Source organism: Macrobrachium nipponense, chromosome 25 (genome assembly GCF_015104395.2).
Source record: "Macrobrachium nipponense isolate FS-2020 chromosome 25, ASM1510439v2, whole genome shotgun sequence".
NCBI lineage: Eukaryota > Metazoa > Arthropoda > Malacostraca > Decapoda > Palaemonidae > Macrobrachium > Macrobrachium nipponense.
In genome coordinates, this window is record NC_087214.1 from 14,103,882 (window position 1) to 14,111,217 (window position 7,336).

Genomic DNA, 7,336 nt, shown 5'->3' on the forward strand with positions numbered 1-7,336 from the left:
GAATTATGAAATGAGCCGTTCAGTGAGTATTAGAAGCTCCTGGAGAAGGGTCGTTACAAGCACCGATCCTGATTAGGGATTGAGGCGAGATGATGATGATTAGGTGAATGGGAGGCGGACCGAGATAGCACCAAAAGAGATGGAAAGGGCAGAAGTCCCTCAATGTCCAGGTGTTACAGTTGGGGCGGAAGCTTATGGGCTGCAGTTGTGCCCATTGGGTAAGTAGGCTACGGGAATTGGCTGCTGCAGCGGAAGTGAGCTGCAGAGGGACCATACCAGACTCAGTGCTGTGTAGAGGTGGGGGTTGTCTTTCATTTAATCATTTTCTACCAAAATTCTCCTGGTCGTAACAGACGCAGAATCCATACTGCCTTCGCTTACCCCTGAGGATTACGAGCGAAGTTGTTTTTGTCGATGCCATTGTTCTGACCCCTTGTCCTGGGAGGCCCACATCTCGCGACCTCGCAAGGCTTCACCAGACGGAATATGAAGCGCTGCTCGTCATCCCACTTGATGAGAGAAAGTTTGTATCTGCTGTCACCCAACCAAAAGATTCATCAGAAACTCCCCATCTTCTTGGGGCGCGGTCTGTTGTCGTCAGGTCGGGAGAGGTTGTGTATTGTGTGAGATGATCTCTCTCTCTCTCTCTCTCGTCTCTCATCTCTACTCTCTCTCTCTCTCTCTCTCTTAATTGCTAATGCATTAAATATTCTTTGATTCCATCTATCTTTTCTTTAACTTAAGTAATAAGACAAATTGTAGATCTTTATTACTTGGACCAGATGAATGTACTTTTACTTAGGTATAATGGTAATAATAATAATAATAATAATAATGAATGATAATTTGCATCCACTTATCTATTTTATGCGTGTAATAATCTTTATTCTACTGCAAATTTGACTACTCGCAGGCTATCATCCTGACTTTCTTATATATTACTGTCCTTTTTCATGGTACAGATATTTTGATAATCATAATATAAGACACTAAACTTTTGTCCTGCCAGCACTAATCATTAGTATAACTTTTACCATCAGTAATAATCTTTATTATGATTAGTGTTACAATAACTTTATTCTATTAAAGAAGAGATTTACAAGTCAGGGAATTTGGGAAAATCTTACAAAAATTAAAAGGTGAATATTTTTAAAAAACTGAAAGCAATAGATGATAAAAAGCAACGTTTTGGTGATTTTGGGGAGAATTAAATGGAATTGTCCGAAACTTGCGGTGAAAGTGGATGATTCCTTACCTCTGCTACTGGTTGGCGTCCTCATCCTTTGTAACGGATGGCGACGTGTGAGTGACAGCTCCGTGCAGCCGCTGCCTCCTCGCCCAGTGCTGTCATCTGTTCCTTCTGTTCCGTCAGATGCCCCAGTGGAGGAGCGAGGTCGAAAAACAAGCAATGGCTATACATGAGGAAAACGCAACACACATGCAGTTTTATGCAGCAAAGAATTTCGCACAAATAAAAACGGCCTCTTTCCTCGTCTGGCATTACAGAACGGGAAGAAGACCGTGAGAGGTATGTAGGTGCCTAGTATATAATCTGTTTCTGCTTTCGTATTAAAAGGGCCAATGGGGGAAATAGAGGAAACTGAAATAAGAATAGGAATTGAATAAACCACGAGGAAGCAAAGGAGAGAAATGGAAAAGCGAGAACAGTTACGGTCTTGTTTTAAAGTTACTCAATCGTTATGATGCGGGGAATTTCAAACCAAAATCTTGTGAGAGAAAGAAATCGGTGACAAATAAGAAGTAATGATAAAATGAGCGTTAAAATAAATAGGGAAATTAAACGAGACATGAAGTAGTGATCCATGTCCATTTATATATATGCTATACATACATATATATATATATATATATATATATATATTATATATATATATATATATATATATATATATATATATATAATATACTAACACTAACTCGGGTCTAGCTATGCAGTCAGCACGTAACTGTTTGTGGATTGAGCCTTTATGCCCCGTCCACACGGTCGAGTGTGTTTGATGTGACGTCAGAAGCGGGAAAGTCATCTCTTTTCCAGCTGTGTCTGCTCTTCTGATGTCACCTCGAGCAGAGCTCGCCCGTGTGGACTGGGCCTAAGTAGGAACCATGATTTCCTTGTGAGTCCTTGTTGGAAATAAGGAAGGGAGCTGTCAAGAGCATAAGTTGCCATAGAGAAAATACGCCAAAGGAAGCACAACCAGAGGCAAAATAGAACAAGCACAGAGCCTTATCGTAGGGTAATCTTGACCGCTACTCAAGGTCTTAGTGGGACTCCTCTATTGCTATCATACTTTGTGATTTCTCTCTCTATAGTATTATTATTATTTTACATTATGTTATTCTTTACCTTCTTTCACTATCATTATGTATAGTCTATATAATTATTATTATTTTTTAGGAGAGGCTACTCTTTACGGTTGATGTGTGGATTCATACCGAAGGCTGACTCCACCGATGCTCCATCCAGATCTCCCCTCAGGATCTCCTCCTCTGGAGCATAGCCCGTGCTGGCACTCTCGCCGAATTCTCCGCCCACGATCGGAAGTGGTTTTAGTACCTCGTTGTGGCCACCACTACACATCTCTGAAGAGTACGAGACGAAAAACGTAACGAGTGAAAGGAATCATGTTCATAGGAGCATTTTACAAATCAGGGATGAAAATTCTGTGGAAAGCTTCTGGAATCCTAGCTTCACATGCAGATAAGGCTCCTCACCTGCAGCTCGTCTAGCTCCCTTACACGCACAAACCTAATGCTTTCAAACCATCTGTCCCCATACCTTTTTCTCTTATTCATTTTATATGTACCTCCACTCATGTTGTCTTAATCATTTCATATTACAACTGCCAGGTGTTCCTCCTGGTACACCTTTCCAACTTACCTACCTACTCTCTCTTTCTTTTCCAGTGCTGAATGGCCTCATAGGTTTCAGTGCTTGGACTCGGGCCTGAATTATATATTCCATTCCCTTGCCATGCCTCTTTCTCTCCGTATGCCTAGTGCTTTCAAGGTCTTTGTGTCCCCTTGCACTTGGAGGAAGAATGATGCTTTGGGGCGTCAAACCTTCTCAAACAGTTTCTACCGAAGACTGGCGATGTTCCATACTCCATCATCTTGGCTAATGGAGATTAGCCATGTTTTACTATTCAGTGAATTTGTTGTGGAATTAATGCAGACGGTTATCACTCTCTCATCATGATTCGATTGTAGTGTAGAGTAATGCTGTTTCATTGTTAACTGATTTCATTGAAGATTAACGCTGTTCCATAGCTATTTAAGTTAACTGGCGATTAATGCGGCTCATTGTAAATATATATATATATATATATATATATATATATATATATATATATATACATATACATATATATATATATATATATATATATATATATATATATATATATATATATATATATTTAGTGCATAACAAAATCAGCTGTAGATGCACGTGACTTCATAAATAAGCGAATTCCACAGGAAAAGGATAGTCAGAAATCCAAGCGCTTTCGTCTTTACTCAGACATTGTCAAGGAGTTAATGAAGTACAATTGGAGAGAAATGTCTCGGGTACAAAACAAGATCAAGAATACCAGATGGTTAATTGTCAAAAGGGTAAAAATTAAAAGAGATAATCCAGGATTATCGGATATCACATGGTCACAAACCTAACCGAAATTACAAAGTACCTTTACAGTCCAAAACATGTAAAAACTGAATATATTAATTTTGTTGCTTATATTTATCTACAACTTTTTTCATAATGAAAGCATCAAGTTTAAATAAACCAAGACTTAAATTTAGAACATTTCTATGATTTGACTTGATGAAACAAGATTCAATGATATTCCTTTTAACTGTGTCATTACATGGGATTAAGGCTCTTGCTTGACTCCAGTTAATAGGATGGTCTAAATCTCTCATATGTACAAATAATGCATTCGATATTTGCCCAGTTCTCACAGAATAGTGATGTTGTTTGAGACGTTATGAAAGAGATTTACCGGTTTGTCCGTAATTAGACTTTATCACATTTTTGCAAAGGATTTCATATATGCAGCCTGGAAGATCTTTAGGAGAATTTTTTTATTATTAAACTCTTGACATTAATATTACTGAAAACAACATTTATGTTAAAAAGCTTTAAAATTCTAGGAATATCTAAAAACCTTTCATCATAGGGTAATTTTAGAATGTTATGCTTACTAAATTCAAAGTTTTGTGCATTAGTTGAATAAAATGTTTTTCTAGCTCTTTTCCATGTCACATCTATAAAAGTCCTTGGGTATTTAAGTTTCAATGCAATATCATAAACAGTTTTAATTTCAGCGTCAATAAACTGCAGGCTACAGACACATAAAGCCCTTAGGAACATCCAAGAAAAAACAGAGAATTTAACATTTTGATGGTGATTGACAATTAACCATCTGGTATTCTTGATCTTGTTTTGTGCCTGAGACCTTTCTCTCCAATTGTACTTCATTAACTCCTTGACAATGTCTGAGTAAAGACGAAAGCTCTTGGATTTCTGACTATCATTTTCCTCTATGGAATTCGCTTATATATATATATATATATTATATATATATATATATATATAATATATATATATATGTGTGTGTGTGTGTGTGTATATATATATATATATATATATATATATATATATATATATATATATATATATATATATATCAATCAGCCATTTCAAAGGGAAATTCTTAATATATTAAAATATACAAAATAGTATTTTGTCTTGCAGAGTAAAACTTTTTATCCTAAAAATAATGTGGAAAGAAGAGATTGGGGTGGGGGCTGGCGAATAAAAACTCGGGAAATACTCACCAGTCTCTCGAGAATATGGTAAAGGTCCTGTGGCGTTGCCCTGTCCTCTCAAATAAGGAAGGAATTGGTGTTGAGAGCTGTAATTACTAGATGCTGAACCACAACAGGCATTCTGTGAGACAACCTCGGTCCCTCGGTCAAGGAGCCCTGAGTCTAATGTGTAGTTACCTTCAGGCAGCCTGGTGCCATGTGGTATATCATCTCCTGTTAACCTTGAGTACAATAGACTTGGATCGTCATCCAGCCCGGAGCAAAGTAATTCAGGGCCTTCACGCTGGGGCAAATCTTGAGGAAATGAACACTGTAATCGCTCGGTTGAAGTCGAGGAATCTGTAAGGGAAATGAAATAAGTGTCATGATTTTTTTAGTAACTTTAAAATGCCACATTCTCAAATTATTACGATATAAATGAATGAAGAAAAAATTACTCATAACGCATATAAAATTAATTAGATTGCATCATCTGTGATAGGAAGCATAAGTTTGCAGAACCTCTTCTAAATATCCAAGAAAGCTTTTAGTCTGTCATATTTTAAAGACTCATGAAACACAGGGAAAGATGAATGACTTTCACGGGATCGGGAAAACAAAAACAAGTTTTTTCTTAGGAACAGCTGCCCAAATAAAAGGAGAACACTTCTGTTTTTAATTTTATTTAATTTTTTTTTTTTTGGATAGCCTCTGATAGGGCTTATGCTGGTACAAAGTCTGGTTAATCTAATCCAACTGCCATTGAGAACACTTAGTCTAAACCCTAAAAGAGATGATATATCAGCTTCTCCAAGAAGGGAAGACATTAACCTTCAAAGGATTTGATGTATTAGCTTCTTAAAAGAGTGAAGATTTATACTTGACAGCAAAGGAGATGATATATCAGCTTCTCTAATAAGGTAAGGCTAAGGCCCCACCGAATCCGTCGTGGTGCGTCGCGTGCGTCCAACACGGCTATCCGTCTATGAGCGTGTCCGTCTCCTGCGAGAGTAGCCCAACCAGACAAACGAGTGACGATTACAAAACGGACAGTTCAAACTTCAGCAGCACTTCCCTTCATGAAGGGAACGCGCGAGGTTTTGCTCTGACTCGTTGCTGTCGACCAAATTAGAGGCGTTGAACAGTAGGGAAATCTGGACTCATGACATAAATTGAGAATGAGGAAAGGGTGGAGAATATGTAACACTTTCATAAGTTACGACAGCGTCCAGACAAGGTTTTTTCAATATTGTCGGATGCCGCAGAAAACCTTTGACTTAATTCACGAATATCAATTAATTACAGAAGATTAGTATGAACGTAAGAAACTTGTAGTAACTCTGAGGGAAGGATTACTGATTTCGAAATTTGTAAAGTTGCACTTTATTTTATTTAATACAGAAATTAAGATACTTAGATTGTGTGTGTGTGTGTGTAAACTGAACACTTTGATACAGTAACTTCTGAAACAAAGGTATTTACATAAATGTATCCATTAGAATATAATAAAAAAAAACTACATGAATCCTTTATCATAACCACAAATCATCACATTCGATTATAACTCAAAGTTGGGCAGTTGGTTCAAATGCAGGTTGTTGTAAGTCTACCTCAATTTCTTCCTTCATGAGGACCCCAGCTCGGAGACGCGCGTCCACGTGCGGCTAAAACAAAACATTTTGTTCCTTGTGCGTCCAGTCTGGTAACGCACCTGACGCCACCCACGCTCATGCGCCGTGTGGGGCCACTCGTATTTGAGCTTTGACAGTTGATCGAAACGCACAAAACGCTTAGCCGTGTTGGACGCAAGTGACGCGCCGCGATGGATTCGGTGGGGCCTTAGCCTAAGACTTATATGTAACCCCTAGGGAGATGATATATCAGCCGCTCTAATAAGGTGAAACTGATGTTCCTATTGGGGCTGAACTTGGACGTGAGGGGAACCAGGAGGTTGTCTGTTCATCCCAGAAATCTCAAGATCTATGGATTAGACACAAACATATTTTATTTTTTACCCCGTCTCCTCACCCCCGCCCTCCCCCCTCTCCTTCCTATTGGGACTGAACTTGAATGGCATCAGGAGTGTCGCTTTTCATCTCAGCGACCTCAAAAATTATGGTTTACACACTAATATCTGTCGTTTTCAGTTATTTTTTATTTTCACCCCTTTCCCACCACCATCCCCACACCCCCTACCTTTGGTGCCAGTGATGTCTTACCCACCACAGCATTCTTTCCCCGATGCTATGTAATATGTAAACCAAGTTTGGTTGAAATTGCTCAATGCATGTAAAAGTGTATGTGGCACACTCACACATATTCTCTTACATCCATTTATACACATATATGTGTGTTTATATATACATAAATACATATACACATATATTATACGTTTATATATACATATATATATCTATATTATATGCATATATATGTATATTATATCTATGTATATAATAATATATATATATTTAGTGTATAATATATATATATATATTAATATAGA

The 7,336-nt window shown here is 37.7% G+C and overlaps 1 long non-coding RNA gene across 1 annotated transcript; it reads right to left on the reverse strand.

Annotated features, from left to right (window-relative positions):
* Positions 1-1,255: 1,255 nt before the first annotated feature.
* LOC135199169 (uncharacterized) lies at positions 1,256-5,127 on the reverse strand. The gene is made up of 3 exons (XR_010310946.1): positions 4,861-5,127; positions 2,455-2,601; positions 1,256-1,360 (listed from the first exon to the last, which is right to left on the reverse strand). It is a non-coding gene; the product is annotated as an uncharacterized LOC135199169 (long non-coding RNA).
* Between the last annotated feature and the right edge of the window lie 2,209 nt (positions 5,128-7,336).